The 21,515-nt window shown below is 39.6% G+C and overlaps 1 long non-coding RNA gene across 1 annotated transcript; it reads right to left on the bottom strand.

The window, feature by feature from the left end:
• Positions 1–11,624: 11,624 nt before the first annotated feature.
• Positions 11,625–21,143, bottom strand: LOC131258090 (uncharacterized). The gene is made up of 2 exons (XR_009177864.1): positions 20,934–21,143; positions 11,625–11,674 (listed from the first exon to the last, which is right to left on the bottom strand). It is a non-coding gene; the product is annotated as an uncharacterized LOC131258090 (long non-coding RNA).
• Between the last annotated feature and the right edge of the window lie 372 nt (positions 21,144–21,515).

Below are 21,515 nucleotides of genomic sequence, written 5' to 3'. Positions count from 1 at the left end.
TACGAGAAGAAGTCTTGGACGATCATGGTGGAATTTCAACGGATGATTGATCTGGTGATTTGATGCATATGGATGGTGTGGATAGGTCCCATGATCACCGTGGGACCCACAAAATGAACGACCATTAGTGTTTTTCTTAATAGGTTTGGGTTTCAGTTGAGGCAACGACGGGAGTTGAAAACTCATGCCATAGTTGATAGAGCCCTAAAAGGGAGGGATGAGATTCACTCAAATGGATGGCTGAGATCTCGGGAGCAAGTTTCACGTGGATTGCCAGCGTGTAAAGGCAAGAAAAACGGAAATTCTCTGTTTTTGGAAAAAGAATGGTTGCACTCAGCCCACTTGTGCTCGTGTTTATGCCCACACATGTGCTCTTCCTCATGTGGACCAGGCAATGTTTTGGTCAGAGTGGGTGCTCCATCAGATGGGTGGTTCAGATTGATCCTTTGGGTCGTGATGGTGGGCCATAATTAGACGAAAATGGACCAGTCCGTTCGTCTGTAGTAGGCAGGAGAAAATTTCAAAAGAAGGAAAGAACTTTCCTTCTTTGGCTCAGGTCAACCAAGCTTGACTGGTCCCCTTAGTTCGATGCACAACGGGTGCACGTACCTGCTGTGCATACGCAGCATATGTGGGATCCACAGTGATGTTTGTGGTATGATCCACTTCGTTCATCTGTTTTGTCAGCCTAACTTAGGGTCCAGTCCAAAGAATGAGACTTATCCATAACTTAGGTGGGCCATCTCAACTAAAATATGGCCTGTGAGTGCCAATCATCATCGATCCGATGATTATCTTTGGTCCAATTCCGCAATCAAATTGTTCATCTAACTAGCGAGCCGCCCAGGGCCACTATTTATTTTAAATTGATGTTATTTTAACTAGATGGGTCACACAAGGTTTGCATTTTGGGTTCAAACTATGAATATTCCCATCCATTCGACGGTCAGATCGATTCCCAACCTGACCGTTAGTGGTCCCTGACATTCCCCGCCACATTTAGAGGAAACATGATAGTTTACTTATGTGTTTAAGTTATGATTAACGTGGATCAAAAGTTCTTGGTCCATGGCCTGATGGACGACAGATTTGAGGATCTAGTGTTTGATATTGACAATGGGCGGATCAATTTGTCCATTAGAGTGTTTGAAACCATAAGAGTAGATTTCTCTAGTAGTATAATGGTCCATCTTGATAATCGACGAACGGATGCATTGATTCATGGTCCTAAATCACTCACAACGGTCAGATTTAGGCTACATTGCGTGAATGTTCACGCAAATCGAGTTTGTGTTTAATAAATTAGGTCTTATGGTAACATTCGAGTACTGAAAAGTACGGGGTGTTACAATCTACCCCCCTTAAAAGAATTTCATCCTGAAATTCAACATTTCTATCATGAATGTAATCAAGGATATCTTACTACTATGTAAAAGAAATCTCATGATCAAATTATTTAGGCAACACGGAAGGATGGTTATAGTAAGTCTGAACCTGATACGCTAAACTTCTACCTGGCCGGGTAGTGAGTTTACTAGTATCCTTCTTAATCTTAGTGAGTATCGATCTTCTGCTTGATCAGGGCATTAAGATCATTGTAATCATTAGGATTTAGAATTCATGTCAAACCACATATACTTCGCTTAAACATGGTTCCATCGATTCGTGTTCTCGATCATTCTAGTCACTTGAGATATGTTATTTAATTTCCTATTTTCCCAAGGAATAGGCCTAAACGATTTATTATGCTTTAACATCGCAATTTAACTATTTAAGGTGCTATCCTAAAATCTATAATTTAATTATTTTAAATTGTTAAAGTCGTATTACTACACATTCACAGAGCTCTTAATCCTTACTAACTGCTTTGTAACTACTAAGAAAGATTTATTAAGATCGTACCTTGGTGGGCTCGCTCAGGGTTGGGTGTATCCAAGGCATACATGCGATGAGTTCCCCGTTTTCGTGCTTGGGGTTGTGAGGCTTGAGCAGGATTTGAAGAAGCCTGAATTGGTGGCTGAGGTTGTTGTATTGGAGGGAAGATCCTCTCATCTCGTTGTTTCTTGAAACACCGCCTTAAGATATGACTCGATTTTCCATAATAGCTGCAAAGCTTATTCTGACTCAAAGAATGGGTTGGGCGAGGTGTGAATTTCACCCTCTTCTCAGGCGCGTGAGATGCAGATGGTGCTGACCTAGCTTTACTTACTAAACCTCGAATAAGAGTACATGTTTTGACCATATGCTGGAAGTCCTTTTATATTCGCATGGCTTTGTCCATAATATCAGCGAAGTTAGTAAAGTTGAAGGTACACAACCTCGACTGAATTTCAGGTCGGAGACCTTCCTTAAACTTCTGCAATTTATATTCCTCATCCTCAACGGCCTTTGGTGCATATCATGACAATTCATCAAGGCGTGCTTCATATTGAGACACTGTTGTATTCCTTTATTCTAACTTGAGAAACTCAGATATTTTCTCGTGGTGATAGCATGGAGGAAAGTATTTTTCATTGAACCTCTTCTTAAACTCAGCCAAGTCCAGTCATGATCAGATGAGACTCTTCTTAGCACGCTTTCTCACCATATATCAGCCTCGCCTTCCAAGGCATAAGTGACAAGAACAACCTTCTAGCGTCCGAACAACCTAGCGATTTTGTCATCTTGGCCATTCTATTCAGCCAGTGTTCTACTAGAACTCGATCTGGTGATCCTGAGAAGGTTGGTGGCCTCAACTTTTGAAACCTTTCAAACATATCTGCCCCACTAATCTCTTCAGTCTTTGAGGCCGATGCATGCATATTTTGTTGGAGAGTCTCTAACAATGTGGCGATAGAAGCCTGTTGCTGTTGTATAATGGTAGTCATCTAACTAATAACATCGCCAGGTGGAGCTTCATGTTGCGCATTTGATAGAGGTGTGCCAACAAGACCCACAGCCGGTTGAGATGGGATAGTTCCTGATGCCGATTCAGGGCTACTTGGCCAAACTGGAGGTACAGAAGAACACTCAGGACCCTCCTCCCAAACAATCTCGTTTGTCGGCAAAGTTAGCAAATGAAAAGTCTACGATCTTGGACGACGGGATTTTGGGGCCATAATCCTGTTAAAAGAAAGGATTTATCATGGTCCTACGATTATCTTAGGGTTATATTTGTGTCCTGAGATGGATTACAGGAGTTCTAAACTTGTGAGTTCTTGAATTTAACTAGACTTTCCACAACACTTAAAATTTGTTTTTAAGTTTAATGACTATCAAAGAAATTTTCATGGGAGCTTAAAATTTTAGATTTTTATGTTCACGAATTACTCTAACACTAAGGGAATTAAACCTACTTTCAAGTCTTTAATTTCTTCAATGCAACTATGGATCATTTGAAGTCATATAGGTCTTGTTTTTTCCCAAGGCCTGGTTTATCTAGACTCACTTTGATACCAACTTGTAACGCCCTAATTTTTGGAACCCAAGTATATGACTTATTCTCTAAAAACCCGAGTGTTAGCCTTCAAAATTCAGTATAAATTTGAACCGCTCATCATTAATCAGAGTTAGCAGCAAATGTTGGCGGAATAAACCATGTATTATATAAAAATATTCTAATCATCATAAAATTCCAAATTTAGTGCCCATATAAGACTTATACAATCTCAAATAACAAAGTTCATTAAATAAAGATAGATATCTATCAACTAATGATGAAGCTCAACATGGGCCGTAGGAACCCCGGCTAGCTCCTCAGCTACCCGATCTGCTCTAGGGACCCAGTGAACGGTATTGACTCGCTCTACACCTGCATCAACTGTTACGGTTTGATAACGTCAATGACTATTGCAGTGAGGAGCACCCTCTAAGATTACACACTTATCATTTATAATCTAGCATAAATCACAATATGTGAGAAGAGACATATTAAACAATGCAATTTAACGTTATGATCATATATTCAGAAATAAGCTAGTCAACATAATTTCAACATTAAGGAAATGTAATAGAAATTATAATGCAAGTGAACGTATCCAGATAGTCAAATAATTAATCATACAAACTCCACAAAATGGCTAGAAAATCAAACTTTAAACTTCTACTTCACCTGGAAATCATATCATAAGTGAATACCGAAAGTTGGCTAGAAAATCGATATTGAACTTCAACTCCACTTGGAAATCACAATATGACTGAACACTGCAAGATGAAGAGAGAATTAACATATAAACATCTACTTTACCCAGAAATTATATTGTACGTAAACACCGCAAGATGGCTAGAAAATCGATAAGCGAACTCCCGCTTCACCTAAAAATCACAGTATGACTGAATACCGCAAGATGGCTAGAAAACCAATAGACAAAGCTCTACTTTACCCGGAAATCATATCGTATGTGAACACCACAAGATGGTCATAAAATCGATAAGTGAACTTCAACTCCACCCGAAAATTACTATACGACTGAACATCGCAAGATGAAGAGAAATCAACATACAGACTCTAGACCACTCGAAAATCATATCGTATGTGAACACTGTAAGATGGCTAGAAAATCGATAAGCGAACTCCCGCTCCGCACGAAAATTATAATACGACTGAACACCGCGAGATGGTTAAAAAATAACAAGATATTCGAATATAACCAACAAGCCACAAAATAGCACTAATAATCCACCAAAACCACGAGGGCAAATATGTGGTCCAAGCCATGTAAGACAAATGTGCAATCCAAGCTATGTAAGGTACATAGGGACCACAAGATGGTGGGTTCCTGACAAGTTCCATTTAACCTATCAAATAATCGGGAGTAGCAAACATTCAATTAAATAAAAGGTGGTGCATATGAAAATAGCATGTGAACATCAATCATTTATGCTTGCTAAAAATTAAAGAGACATGCCCATTATCTAACACAGGAATCAATTGTACAACATATTAACATATTTGCATAGTAAGATAAGTTACTAAATCAAGTAATTTAGGAGATACTAAATGGGAGGGATTAGGACATCATCTATGATTAGATTAATAAATTTAAGTGAGAAGCTCAAAGGGTGAGTCCTCACCTTTGCTTCAACTAAGAACTCAAGATCTCCAAGCTTAGCTATAGAAGTTACAACAAAAACATGGGAATAAGCTTTTAGAACAACTTAAACAACCTAGAATTTAATAACTCAATGAATTGATTAGATTTTACCTAAGCTCAAACAAGCTTGATATCAAACAAGCCCCGATCTTTCGACTGAGTCAACTTGGCAATGACTCGAACACAACAGTCCTGCCCAAACCCTTCTCTCTCTATCTTCTCTCTTCCAGCTGGAATTTCAGCCAAGCCTAGACCAGGCCTAGCTCAACCTGTCTGGACTCAGATAGAGTTTGAGTGAACACATTGGGGCCGCAACTCAGCCCGTCTCGGTGAAGTTCACTGAAAGATGAAAACTGAATTGGGATAACTTTAGCAATCTGAGGAAATACTTGTGGCAATTTCTACTGAAAAATAAATAACACTTTTTATTTTTTCAGGGAACAGCGGATGATGTTGTAAGTTGGTCCCATGGTAAGAGGCTTTGTGAGCTTTGTAAAGATAAGTATGAATGGTAAGAGGCTTTGTGAGCTTTGTAAAGATAAGTATGAACCCCTATGGATTAAAGGAGGAAAACACTGTGATTTGGAAAATCATTCAGAATACATAAAGCATCTGAAGAAGTTCATCTCGGCCGTTGAAAAATTATCCACCCCTAGAAATGGATCTAATCAGATCACTGATCTTTCAGAGACTCCTCGCACCAGCTCTGAAAAGACCCAGAGTCCCTGGAAAATAAGGTCAGTGCTCGAAATCAGGTTTTATATCAAGAGCCATGATCCATATGAACTCCTTGTACCTTATTATGATGTGAATTTGTGTAGGGTCTACTGTAGATTGCGCGGGAACTAAAAATAACCACAATTGGACAAATCACAACCAGACAATTACGGGCATGCAAAGAGTATGTTAATAATAGAAATGGTTTTGCTGTCGCTTTTGCACGCCCTCAATTTGAATGGCTGTGATCATCCAGTCGACGTGATATTGGCCCATGTGCAATCCATGGTGGGCCTCTCCTATCCAATACTCACCCTAATAAGGTACATCGAATTCATGCCAATGTTTTAAAAACTGGACCTGAGCCCAGCTGTTTTTGTTGGTTTTACTATCCAAACTAGCCACTGTTCAACTGGTCAACCCATGTTGTTGGACCACAAAACCCACTGGGCCGTTTTTGTTAGTGGTCCTATCCAAACTAGTCTACCTCTCTGTCCAACTGGATTAACCCATGGTGTCATTACAGCCTAATAATCATATAAGGGTGTGAATTTGGTTGCACCTAATATCATTAAATTTCAAGATATTTTGTACCAAGTTACAAATATCATGATATTTGGTGAGACCTAACGCACCCTTAATTAAGAATACTAAAAATCAGAAAATTACACAGCGTCGAAAGGCTTCTATTGGACAGTTTGATGGTTGGACCACAAAACCCATCTGACTCGTGAGGTTCCAATCCATTAACGGGCACACCATACTGAACCGGCCCAGAATGGCCACCGGTTCCTGTCCAAACTAATCCGACCACATCCTTTCTGCTCTAGATTTTAAAACATTGATTTGTTGGGGCCTGTATTTCGTTATTATTATTTTGTTTGATGGTTGGATCGGTAGCTTGCTTTCATGTGATGAAAAAAATTTCTCCTATGTTTACAGAACGACGACTAGAGCCAATTTATCCAGCGATCAATCATCAATGCGTCAACATGTGTTCATTATGTCATTTTTTTCATCGTAATAATAATAGGCCTATCATATGGTTGCATTCTATTTCATCATCATCATCATCATCATCATCACACACACACACACATATGCTTTTGTAGATGAATCTTTGTTACAAATTAACAGGAAAGTAAGAAATTGGCCATGGGTCAGTTAAAACCCGCATCGTGGCACACGTGGAGGTATGAGAGAGATGATCTCAATCACTGAGAGGTGGCCCATGGATGGTGGAGATTGAAGCATTCCCCACTTTCAGGCTGATGTTGCTTTTCATTCAAGGTCGCTTTCTTTGGCATTATCTATTTTTCATGCCTTCTTTACCTTACAACCTGTGGACACCAGTGGTGTGGCCCATCCATCTTGTGACCTCACTATGGATAAGCTGTGGCCCAAAAAGCGCATTGATCATAACCGTAACTGAGTGGGCCATCAATGATTGAATAATAAATGGACTTCATTCTGATAGGACCATCTGTCCAAATCTGTGGTCCAGATCATGTGGGTAGAGGTCACTGTTAATGAGCCTAATCTGTTCTCCAGTTTGGGCTGGCAAGCGGCCGGGCCTATCAATCGCTTGTGGTTCATGGCAGCCGACCACCATACATTTGGGGGTGAATAGTTGAATCCAGGTTCTATATCTGGTCATCCTTCCATGGATGGCCCACCATAGAAAGACTGGACTGATGATAGTATCTCGTGGTTGGAATGGGCTGTGTTTGAGTGGCATGGCCTGCCCGGCCCACCGAAGGTTTGAGGCCAAGATAGCTTGTCAGAGCAAGACCAAACCTGCTGGCAAAACTAGGCCTTGTCCTGACCTGGCCCCAATCCCTATTTACCACATGAATCCTTCTAATTCATTTGTTGATTAGGTGGGCCACAGATGCACAGATGCATTTTAATTTAGGAAAGTTCAACCAAGGGTCTACTTGCCAGATGCATTAATTTGTTGGCTGACTGAGGATTCAAATGGCACATTTGTAGGATGGGATATCAAGTGGGCCAGGCTTGCTAAAATGATTTGATCTCAAACCCTTCTGAAAATTGATCAGGCCATACGTGCCGAACGCAAGCTTGACCTGTATGTTGTATTTTCACTGGAGAAAATATCTAGTGGGTCACGTGTATGGAATCCTTGCCATGCACATGTTTGCATTTGGACATGTCATCATTCAAATCTCCTATCTGGTCCGTTGATTAGATGCAGTCTAATGTTCTGTCGTTACTGTGCAAAAACAGTAGCAATCAAACGGTTCCAAATATCTGTGACTCGACCTATCTTTAATGAACAGTCATGTCATTCAATTTCTGCAAGCGGGTCCTTACTCATGCCTCGGTGGTAGACTCACAAGAGTTTCAACATGCGGTCATTCGAGTACCCATTGTGGTGCGAGTGTGTGGGTGTGTAAGAGAAAAAAAAAAGGAAAAATTTCTGCAAGCCACCGAATGGACGGATTGGATCATCCAATCTGTATGATTTTTTTCAATGCTGAAAAAACCTAATGGACGGTGCAGATAGCTGGAATGGATATGAAGGATTCCAAATGCAACTACGTGCATGGTAAGGTTACGAAGAACAAAGCCCAGATGGTCATCACTGTTTTCACTAAGCGGTTGTATTAGGACGTAGGTGAGAAATAGTGAAATGGCTTTTTAAATCCAATTGAGAGAATGTTAGGATTAAATGGCTTCGTAAAGTCATTTTATAAAAACTGATAAACCCCTTTTAATGAGATTGAGCGTTTTTGGTCGGCTCAGATTGTCTGGTCCACCCCATTGATAGCTATATGAATAGATGTGGGTCCACTGTGATTTATATATTTTTTCTACTCCGTTCATCCATTTTACTAGATATTTTTAGGGTTTGAGCCCAAAAATGAAACACATTCAAAGCTCAATTGGACCACACGACAAGAAACAGTATGAATGAAACGTTCACCGTTGAAAAATTCTTGGTGCCACAGAAATTGATGTGTATGATGCACCTGAATATAAATATGGTAATGTTTATCTCTTATAAAAACAAATCATTTATAGATATTATCCGGAAGTCAGTGCAGATCCAAGACTTCCATGGCTACAGGAAGTTTTCAACTGTAAGCACTCAATTCCAACCGTGTTTCGTGTGGAATCGGATAACTAATGACCACGACAGTAGCAAGACTCAAGTTCCACACGTGTTCTATATTTGCGCACGTGCTCTGCATAACATCATAGGGTACACATGCGTGTGGAATTAGCAAACCTCTACATTTTCTTTGTTGAGAGGGGATGTTTCACATTTGGTATAGAAAAAGATTTAGGGTGCGTTTGGTTGCACCAAAGGCGTGTTTACATGAAATCGGATTGCGCGAATTCTGTTGGGCACACTGTAAATGTCTGTAGTTTATCCATGCCATCCATCCATTTTTCCAGCTCATTTTAGGGGTTGATAAAAAAATTGAAGCATATCCAAAGCTCAAATGGATCATACCACAGGAAATAGTGGGAATAATGATTTCTACCGTTGAAACTTTTCTAGGGCCTGCAGTGATGTTTATTTGTCATCCAACCTGTTCATAAGATCACACATGCATGGATGAAGGGAAAACAAAAATATCAGCTTGATCCAAAACTTCTGTGGCCCTCAAGAAATTTTCAATGGTAGACTTTCAAATCACACTGTTTCTTGTGGTGTGGTCCACTTGAGCTTTAGATATGCTTCATTTTTGTGTTCAAGCCATAGAATTATTTAATAAAATGAATGGATGGAGTGAATAAAATAGATGAATTACTGTGGCCCCCACAGAGTTTACTCAGTATGCAATCCCCTTCCCGTTTACATAGAAAGTGATGAACCCATGATAGGCATAACCGCTAACTTCCACTTCAGTTATGGGTTGCATTTTGAAATTATAAAAAAAAGGGGGATTTTCACAACAGACTACCTTAATATTTTTGGAATTTTGCATCACAGTACTAATTTTAGGGTTTTTCATTGACACATCTGATTAATTAATGTATTTTCATTTTAGTATCTTCTTTAGATTTTTTTAACATATTACTAAATTGGGATATATCAATTTTAGTTAAAATGTATATTTAGTAAGATCCTTAGAGATTTCGCAATCTACTTTCTCATGGTTTAACAAATACCAACCACTACTTGCAAGTAAAAATATTGTAAAATATGAACAAAATCACCTACAGTTTGAAAATCACGATCATTTTCTAATTATTTCGCTGGTTCAAAATTCCATTGTTGGTATGTGTGTATGGTGCTCAATATGCTAGAGCTATTTATTGTTCAATCTGAAGTGAACACCTGTTTCCCAAAGTGCAAAGATAGGACTACAAGTAGTCTTTTATAATCAAGACTTGAAGTAATTAGACTATCCATTCATTTACCCGTAAATTAAATCAAATAATTTGTGAATGAGAGGGTTTGTTTAACTAATGAGCTCTTTTTGTCTTTTAGTCGAAATGAAATTTTTTTTTTTCTAATCGTGATAATAGAAATGATCCAATTCATATAATGCGCAAGTACAAGGAACTTAGTTATATTAAATTGAAATGAAAATAAAAACTGAAATAATATTCCTCAGTGATCTAGCATTTGTGGCATGGATGGTGAGGCCCTCAATCAAGGTCTTCCTTCGCTTTTGTGATATAGCATAGACTCAGGGATTTATATTATCCAAAAAGAAAAGAAAAAGGTCTTCCTTCTAATCCAATGCTCGGTGTAGATGGAAGCGAATTATATTACACTTAATATAAGTCAGTCCAGCATAATGACGTAGACGAATGAGATTATACTACTCCTATCTTAAAGCCGGTCTAGCATAGTAGCGTAGATGAATTGTTTAGTCTAAGTTAAACTAAAATAAGTTAAAAAGATATGTACCATAGCAAATTTAATTTGTGTTTGGTTGGCATGGGCCGAGAGCCTTTCGATCTTTCTCCTATTTAAAGGATTTTAAGATAGTAGCTGGAGAGATATTTTTGTATAGTCACTCCTCACGTCTGTTGATGTGGAAATATTCGTTTGGGCTTGAAGATGGTTGTGGCTTATGAAGCAATACTACGTATATTAATCATATGTTATGCCCACGTTTTGCTTTTGTTATGTGGATGGGAGTTTCTCTCGAAATGCAATGTGTTGGTGATAGCTATCGCTTTCTCCATGCAAATGAGTATAGTTGGATTTGTTACGTGAGCAAGATACGTGATTCGTGTATAATTGCAATAATTAATTAGACTTGCTCTCTTTGGACCACTCATTACTTTACAGTTTCAATAACACTTGGCTGTAAGGTTAGCTGAAATATCCTCCAATTGACGTCTCTTATTAAAATTTTGCCGCAACATAGCAATATCTAAGTCACCGGATCAACAAATCCATGGTCTAGCAGCGCTCTTTTTCACTTTGGATTTGCATTTCGTTGAGCAGGCATTTCATGTTCTATGTATTAAGAGCCATGACATGACGCCCACCAGCATAAACTGATCAATCCAACAAAATGTACACATCCATTCGTGGAGCATTATATCATTTCCGGTATTACAACACGTTTCATTTATTTTGGAAACATACATGAAAAAAGCTATATGGATTCATTTATTTTAGAAACATACATGAAAAAAAGCTAAGGGAATGGTAGAATATTAAGGTTGTTGTGCAGATTACTAGTTGGTGGGGGAGACAGGTGGTGGGGGATAGATGGAGGGCGAGGAAACTGGAGGAAGAGACATTGGTGGGGGATATATGGAGGGTTAGGCAGGTGGAGGTGGAGGCTGGGGATAGTGACGGCGTAGCCTATTACCAAATGGAGTAGGAGGCGGTATTCCAGATACTCGATTGACTGAGAACTCCATTCCCCTTCTATGTATTGCAATCCCTAAAAAAACAAAAAAAAAACAACAAATAAATAGATATATAAAGGCTTCATAAGGGGCCCTTACTCATGCCCAGAGCTGGGCATCGAGTTGAGTCGGACCAGGTTAGGGCTTACCTGATGCCGACTCAATCCGGTTTTGAAATAGGCCTGACCCGAACTCAAACCAACTCAGTACGGAGTCCAGCATGCTTGACCCAATCCGAGTCCGGGTCTGGCCTGGACTAATTCAAACTGAGTCTGACCTGGTCACAAGTACCAAGTTGGCACTGAGTTGAGTCAAGTACAATGGGTATTCATGGGTTGAAATAACCACCTAAAGCCTAGATTCACTTGCCATAATTGCAGCCTCTCCATTAGCTGCACGGCATCTTAGATCTGAAATGTCAAATTTGAGTTTTTTTTTTTTTTAAAAATAAATATATATGTATGAGTGGAGTTTCGAATCGAGTCGAGTCAGTACTAAGTTGGATTTTGGGTTGAGTTGAGTCGAGTTATTGGGTGACTCGAACTCAACTCGGTTTGAGTTTGGATTGGATGAAGTCAACTTGATTCAGATAGACTCACCCACTCGGTTCGAATCGAGTCAGATCTAAACAAGTCCGACGAGTTGAGTTTGTCGAGTCAAGTCGTCTCGTGCCTGGCTCCACTCATACATGTGTGGTAGACTTGCAAAAGTTTCAACATGAGGTCATGGGTTTGAGTACCCATTGTGGTGAAATCCTACTGTGGTGTAGGCCAAGATAATAATATGCTGATCTTGACCTTCGTTTGTGGCCCACTAAATAAATGGCTCATCTATATGGAGCCATTCATATGATGGGCTACCAAGTTGACAGGACACAGCCTAAGAATTGTTGTGATCGGAGAATCTTGGCCGTTTGATTGGTGCATTCTACCCACTAACTTAAGGTTTTATTATTTATTTATGTATTTTATTTCTAACAACTGCCAACAGTTTCTACGATTGTGAAATAACCTCTTGCCCTTAAAATTATTAATCGACAGTTAAAGCTGACTCGTTTAGACCTGATTTGATCAGAACCAAGTGGGTGAGTCAATTCAAATTGAGTAGACTTCATCCAATCCGAACTCAAACCGAGTTGAGTTCGAATCACCTAGTAACTCGACTCGACTTGGCCTGGAGTACAACTCGATACTGACTCGACTTGATCCAAAACTCAATTCGTACATATATATTAACAAAAAGAACTCAAATTTAATGTTTAAGATCTGAGATGCTGTGTAGCTGATGGAGAGGTTGCAATTCTGGCAAGTGCACCTAGGTTTTGAGTTGTGATTTCAGCCTGTGGATATCCACTGCAGCCAACTCGATTTAGTGTTGGCTCAACCCGACTCAGGCCAGATAAGTCTGGCTAGACTCGGACATGGATCGGGTCAGGCATGCTTGACTTGATACCGAGTTGGGTCAAGTTTGGGTCAGGTCTATTTCAAAACTAGATCGAGTCAGTCAGCCCTAACTCAGTCTGACTCGACTCAATGCCCAACTCTAGTAATAGTTTAACTGTTTTGTATGTATTATTTTATATATTTAAAATAACAACATCACCCTTATTAAAACTCCAAAGGGGCTACCATGATGTATGACATTTATCCACACTGTCTATTCATTTTTCCATGAGTTAAAAAATGAGGCATATCTAAGGCTCAAGTAGACCACATACAAGAAGCAGCGGTGCCAATGATCCATTGTTGAAATATTCTCCATATTTTTGCCTACTGTAATGTTTATTTGTCATCTAGCCTGCTCATAAGGTAATATAGACCTAGATGAACGAAAAACACAAATATTAGCTTCATCCAAAACTTTTGTGAGCCTAAGAAGTTTCAATGGTAAGTGTTTAATCTTCACTTTGTGGTCTACTTGAGCCTTGGATCTGCCTCAGTTTTGGGTTCTAACCTAAAATGATATGGGAAAATGGATGGATAGTGTGGATAAGGGTTAAGCCCCACCCTATCTTGGAAGAGGCAGGGGAGTACCCAGATAGTCTCCCACTCCCTTGGTCTCTTCTTCCCTCTCTTTTGACTATACATGGTTCACTAGAGCTTTGGATATGCCTTATTCTTTTGTGTTTTTGGTCCACTTGAGCTTTGAATCTATTGAAGGAGAAACGGTCAAGGGGACGCATCATCCACCGGGGATGTAGCTCGTCCTTATCTCTTCACGTAGCTCATCCCTATCTCTCCACATAGCTCGTCCTTATCTCTATTTTATTTTCTTATTTTACTTTATTTCCTTCTTAGATAAGGGTTGTATTTTAGTATAAATAATATAGAGATTGAGGGCATTACTCAATTCTCTTTTTTTCTCTCCTCATTCAAAGTTTCAACATGGTATCAAAGCAATTTTAATCCATTGCTTCCCAAACCCTAATCTCTGAACCTCTCATCACCACCACCATAACCGCCCCACCACCCCCTACCTTCACAACCCCTCTTTTATTTTTATTTTTTTTAAAATTTGTGCTTTTTATAGTTTGGCTGGCCGTCCCTTATATGGCCAGCATGGTGGTTCTTTAAAAAAAACAATCAATTTTTTCTCTAACTTCTTCTCCCTAAACTCATTATCCATTTTTTTCTCCGCATGGCTCTATCAAAGGACTCCAAAGATTCTATTTCATCTCCTCTTGATGTTGATCTCAGACACTCTGAGAATCCAGGTCTGAAGATCACATCATCTCCTCTCACTGGTCCCAACTTTCTACAATGGCAACTGGTTGTTCGTATCTTTATCAGTGGCAAGCGTAAACTTGGCCACATCACTGGGACCCTTCCTCGTCCTGATGATGGAGATCCAAAACAGGCGGATTGGGAATCAGATGACATGATTGTCATGGCTATGGAACTTCATGGATGACAATGTCCGGAGTGGCCTTCTCTTCTTAAAGACAACAAAAGAAATTTGGGAAACTGTCTGCGAACTCTACAACGATGCACACAACATGACCCGCATATTCCAGTTGGAGAAGGAGATTGCATCTCTCCAAAAAAATGACAAGAGCCTCACAAAGTATTATGCCAAACTTCGTAGTTTACGGGAGGAACTTGCCTACCATGACGAGGAGGATACTTATTGTACTCGTGATATGGTTCTTATCAAGAAATGGCAAGAGTGATGCCAGATCTTCAAGTTTTTAGACGGTTTGAATGATGAATATGACACACTCAGGCAACAAATTATCCATAACGCTGAGTCCATGACATTGAATCAAGCGTATGCAATTCTAGCCAGAGAAGAGAAGAGAAAGCATGTTATGACTCCATCCATCATGATCACTCAGTCTGCCTTACAGGCTGATGTTCGTACTTTTGCTGATCGAGGACGTGGTTCTGGAGTCCGTGGTCGTGGCCGCAATTCTCTTTTTTGCATTCGTTGCAAACACACCAATCATATGGTTGATACCTGCTGGATCCTTCACAGCAGACCTCCAATGCGTGAAGGTTTTTCTCGTGGTGGATATTTTTCTGCTACTGAATCTGAGGAGGCTCCATCTGATTCCTCTCCTAGTATGGTTCAAATCTCTGAAGAAGAATATGACAATCTTGTTGTTCAGAAAGCTAGTCTATCTGTTTCAAAATCTTCAGCTACTTTCAGTTCTGCTGTGTAAGGTACATCCACCGTTACTCTCTCTTCCCAGCCCTAGGTCATTGACACGGGGGCCACTGACTATATGACTGGCATGTCTCACATTTTTTCCTCATTTACTCCCAGTTTTACTTTAGGTTTTGTTAAGTTAGCAGATGGGAACCTTACCCTTATTACTGGGTCAGGTACTGTTCCTCTAACTTCTACTATGACTCTTGACAAGACCCTTCTTGTCCTAGATCTTGCTTCTAGCTTACTTTCTGTGGGCACCCTTACTAAACAACTTAACTATGCTGCTATATTTCTTCCTTCTCATTGTATGTTTTAGGATCTCAGAACGTGGAAGATGATTGGTGGTGGATGTGAAAGTGCCGGCCTATACCGGTTTGATGGGGGGGTTCAACCCTATGTTGTTGCTCATCTCATTTCTATCAATCATGAGGATATTTATCGATGGCATTGTTGTTATGACCATCTTTCTTTTTCAGTTTTACGTATTTTATTTCTCTCTTTATTTTCTCAGCATAACAACTAAAAATTTCAATATAGTACTTGTGCTTTGTCAAAACAAAGACAAGTTTATTTTCCTTTGGTTTTAAATAAACATTCTGTCCCTATATTTTCTTTCATTCAATCCGATGTGTGGGGACCATCTCCGGTTACCTCTTCCATGGGGTTTCATTACTTCATCTCTTTTATGGATGCCACCACAAAAATGACATAGATCTATCTACTCAAAAATAAAAGCGAAGTTTTTGAAAATTTTTAGTCCTTCCATGTTTGGTTGATAAATCAATTTAGCGCCACCGTTAAGATGCTCCATTGTGACAATGATGGAGAATATCTCTCTATTGATTTTCTTACCTATCTTCACCAGCATGGCATTGAGTCAAACACTACTTGTGCTTCCACTCCTCAGCTGAATGGGGTAGCCAAGAGGAAAAATCAATAATTGTTAAATATTACTTGGTGTCTCCTTACTGAGATGCATGTTCCTAAACGATATTGAGGAGATGCCGTTCTCACTGCATGCTACCTGGCCAATCAACTACCTCACTCTACTCTCAATTTTAAAACTCCTATTTCTTTATTCAGGAAAGTGCATCATGTCACTGATATCCCTCTTAGGGTGTTTGGGTGCACTGCTTATGTGCATGACTTTTTTCATTCCCGTACAAAGTTGTCTCATCGCTCGATTCTATGCATGTTTGTTGGGTATTCTCTCACCCAAAAAGGTTATAAATTTGTTAATCCTGATACTAGCCGACGTTATGTCACCCTTGATGCTTCCTTTTTTGAGTCTCTGAATTTCTTCTCTCCAAAGTCTTCAATCCTTTCCTCACCCCCTCATATCACTCCTATACCCTTTTTATATCCTCCATCCTCTACCCTGTTACCGGTATATCCCTCATTGCCTTCATCTCCTTCATCATCTATCACACCTTCATCTCCTTTTTCTCCTTTCTTACCACCCTCATCACCACCACCTCGCCATACTACCCGTCCCAATACCAGACCAACTCACCTACAGGATTACAATTGTTCTTAAGCATTGTTACCAGCACCACCACATGCTTTTCACCACCAGCAGAAGCAGAGTAACGCCGATGCACCATTACTTCCATCACCATCATCCGCGGGTCTGGGATCCATTTCTGCATCGGGCTTTCCCACGTCTTTATGGAAAGGTACTCATCCGTCTACTTCTCATCCTATCCACCACTTTGTTTCATATCACTCAATTTCTCCTTCCTACAAGTCATTTATTGCCAATGTGGATTCCATATCTCTCCCTACTCGGGTGGATGATGCCTTGCACACCCGAACTGGAAGCATGCCATTATGGATGAGATGACTCCCTTGGAGAAAAATCAGACATGGGAACTTGTTGATTTACCTGCAGAAAATAGGCGGTGGGTTGTAAATGGGTGTACACTCTCAAGCATAAGCCCGATGGTACTGTTGATTGGTATAAAGCTTGCCTTGTTACAAAAGGCTTTACTTAGACCTATGACATCGATTACACTGAGACGTTCGCCCCGGTTGCCAAAATGAATTCCATTTGTGTCCTTTTATCTCTTGCAACAAATTTGGGCTGGCCACTTCATTAACTTGCTGTCAAAAATGCATTTTTACATGGTGATCTTCATGAGGAAGTCTATATGAGCCAACCACCCAGTTTTCGCCAAATGGGGGAGGAAAAGAAAGTATGCTGCCTTCGCAAGTCTATATATGGCCTCAAGCAGTTGCCACATGCATGGTTTGTCAAATTTACTCATGCAATGAGAGATGCATTTTTTCACCAGTGCAGCTTAGATAATTCTATCTTCTGGAAATGCTCTACAAATAGGATTACAATTTTTTTTGTTTATGTCGATGATATTATCGTCATGGGTGACGATTCTCTTGCAATTTCTAGCATCAAATCCCACCTTTCTCTCATTTTTGATGTAAGAGACTTGAGCTCTTTACATTATTTCTTGGGCATTGAGATAGCTTGTTCTCGATATGGAATCTCCTTATGTTAGTGTAAATATGCGCTGGACTTACTCACTGAGACTGGAATGATTGGTTGTAAGCCACTTGACACTCCTCTTGAGGTCAACCATTACCTTACTTCATTGGATGGTGAGGCCCTCTCTGATCCTGGACCTTATCAACGCCTCATTGGGAGGGGTATTTACCTCACTATTATCAGGCCGGATATTTCTCATGCTGTGAGTGTCCTCAGTCAGTTCATGCATTCACCTCAAGTTACCCATATGGATGTTGCATACCATGTGCTTCGTTATATCAAAGGCTCTCCTGGCAAGGGTCTCCTTTATTCTAAGTTTGGTCACCTAAATATTTCTACTTTTTTTGATGATGGTTAGGCCCGTTCCAAAGATGACTGAAAATCTACAACCGGCTATTGTTCTTTTGTTGGTGGTAATTTGGTGACTTGGAGGAGGAAAAAGCAAACGGTTGTGGCATGTTCCAGTGCCGAAGCCGAGTACAGAGCTATGGCACAGACCACTTGGGAATTACTTTGGCTGAATAAATTTTTGACTGAGACTGGTTTCTCTCATTCTACACCAATGCAGATGATGTGTGATAACCAGGCTGCTATACAGATCTCCAGTAATCCTGCATTCCATGAGCGTACAAAGCATATCAAAGTCGATTGCCACTTTATTCGGGAAAAAAAATCAAGGCTCAAGAAATTGTTACTCCACATGTTTGCACAGCAGACCAACTTGCCGATGTGTTTACTAAAGCTTTAGTAAGAGATTGGCATATGACTATTTCTTCCAAGCTTGGACTCTCCGACATTTTTGGGCCAAGCTTGAAGGGGGAGTATTGAAGGAGAAACGGTCAAGGGGATGAATCATCCATCGGGGACGTAGCTTGTCCTTATCTCTCCATGTAGCTCGTCCTTATCTCTTTATCTCTCATTTATTTTCTTATCTTAGTTTATTTCCATCTTAAATAAAGGTTGTATTTTAGTATAAATAACATAGAGATTGAGGGCATTACTCAATTCTCTGTTTTTCTCTCCTCATTCAAAGTTTCAACAAGATCAACCTCATTTTTAGGCATGCCCTAAAATGAGATGAAAAAATAGATGAAGGGGGTGGATTTTTCATTAACAGCTTGGATTATCTTTGTAACAGCTTAGTGGCCAGATGTTACCCTTATTGTAGGGCCCACTTGATGATTTGTTGTATATCTACTCTGTCCATCCTTTTTTTCCAGCTCAATTTAAGACATGGTTCCAAGCAGTAAGCATATCAAAATATCAGGTGGACTACACCACAAGAAACAATGATGATTGATTGCTCACCATTAAAAACTTTCCAAGGCTTACTATAAGCATATACCTAATGTTTATTTCTCATCCAACCAGTTGATAATTTCAAACAAAACTTGATGAAGGGAAAAATACAAGGATTAGCTTGATTCAAAACTTTTGTGGCATACAAAAAGCATTTAATGGTTATTCACCACTTTTTCTAGTAGTGTGTTCCACTATAAATTTCTTCTTAAGTTTTCAATAAAGTTCTTAAATGAGATGAAAAAAAAGATCAGCAGAATACATTTAATAAGATAGCCCCACATGGTAGGGGTAACACTCACTAAGCTGTTACTCGGGTAATAGCTGGGTAAAGGGTTACTGGGTAGAACCAAAAGTGTCCCATTTGATAGATAAAATGATAGAAAGGGTGCTTCATTTACGGTAGAATTGTCCTAATGAGCTGCTCAAAGTCTTTGTTTTTTTTAAGGGTAAGTGGTATAAAAAGAAATTACAAAAAGTAAATGTGGCAAAAATTATAGTCAGTTTTTAGGAAAAAAAAAGCTCTTTAATAAACTTAGATGGGGAACGTTAGGCTGTTAAGAGCGTTAATGGTATCATCTTCATAAAACACTTATACTAATGGTTCAATCATATGGTTATGGTGCATCTATTTTGGACAATTTATAAGCATGTTTGGATGATCCATATTGTTGGTATGATGGACCAACAATTGCCTGTGATTTTTTCTTATTGGTCAATCCTATCCATCTCATCGGTGGATAGTAATTTAAAACTCTTTTTAACCTTTTGTCAATTTATTTTCAATCAAAAAAATAAAATAAAATTCAAGCAACCAAGCAAAGGGCATGAATAAATTCATACGTGATTTTTTAATTTATTTTGCCGATGACCCATCCAGGGCAAATCGACCATGATCTCTCCATGGGCTATCCTGTATCTCACATGTCCCAGTGAGACGTACCCCATGCTCATTCTGCATCTTGCAGACCCACCTGGTGAGACATCCTACTCGAGTGTAGAGATGCACCTGCATCATCCACCCACACAGTAAGGAATCTGGAACACTAGCCTTCCTACTGGCCAGCACACCAGAAGCTTCAAATCTATTGGGAAAGCACGAGAATATCCCTTTATCTCTATCCTCCCAAGCAAACTGATCGAGATCTCCCATCTCACGGGGAAGCAGATTGCTTACCGAGTAAAACCTGTGGGGCCACCGTGGTTTATGTATTTTATCCAGTCCGTCCAACCATTTTAACAGATAATTTTATTGCATGAGACATAAAATGAGGTATATAAAAAGCTCAAGTGGACCACACCATAGGAAAAAAATATGAATTGAACATCTACCATTGAAAAATTCTTAGAGGCCACAGAAGTTTTGGATCAAGCTGATATTTCTGTTTTCCCTTCATCCATGTCTTTGTGATCTTATGAACAGGTTGGATGGCAAATAAACATCACTGTGGGCCTTCCATAGGAAGGTTTCAACGGTGGAAATCATCATTCTCACTGTTTCCTGTGGTATAGTCCACTTGACCTTCGGATATTCTTCAATTTCGGACTCAACCATTAAAATGATCTGAAAAAACAGATGGACGGTGTGGATAAACAAAATACATTCACAGTGGGCCCAACTGAGTTTACTCAGTACGATAAGAGCCTACCGAGTAACTCAGTACAAATCCGATTTCATCTCACAGGTCCCACAGTGGGACCCACCCCATGGTCATTCTGCACGTCGTAGGCCCGAAGATGCACCTGCATCGGAGATCTAACCGCATCCCATCCTATCCAAAAGATAAAAGAAGAGGAGATGAAGTAGGTATTTTAAAATAGAAGGATAGGTATGCATGTACCTTGAAGAGGAGTATGGAAGTCTGTGCTCCTTAAATCTATCATAAGAAACCATGATCCAAGCAACACTAGAAAGGCAAGAACGCAGGCCCAAACAGCCTTCTGGAATAGCTTCTCCATTTTCTTTACTTTAGTTTTTTTTTTTTTTTCTTCCTGTCTCATCTGCCTGCTTACATATAAATAGAGGGATATACATGTACACCATCTTTATTCCTTACATAAAAATCAGGCCAGTGCATTGATTTGCATTGATTACATGGGACACACGGAAGGTTAGAAAAGTCTGAGTGATGTAACAAGGCCAAAGTACACATGTGGCCCACATGATAGGTTGGTGGGCTAATTTTGACCTGGAATATGCGCAAGAGGTACTATGACTAATGAATGGCTCCTGTCCACCACAAGAACCTTCTTCCAGCTTTATCAGATCAGTATCAGCTTTTTCTTGGCATAAAGAGCACAGCATTTTCACTTCAAGTGGGCCCCAATTTAATACATACATGGATGGTTTATTTATTATTATTATTAATTTTATGGTTGTCCATCATGCTTTGTATGCAATAGATGATGGTGCAATATATGTA

Source organism: Magnolia sinica, chromosome 10 (assembly GCF_029962835.1).
Source record: "Magnolia sinica isolate HGM2019 chromosome 10, MsV1, whole genome shotgun sequence".
NCBI lineage: Eukaryota > Viridiplantae > Streptophyta > Magnoliopsida > Magnoliales > Magnoliaceae > Magnolia > Magnolia sinica.
Note: the sequence above shows the minus strand (reverse complement) of the source record. Positions and strands in the feature narration are given on the sequence as shown.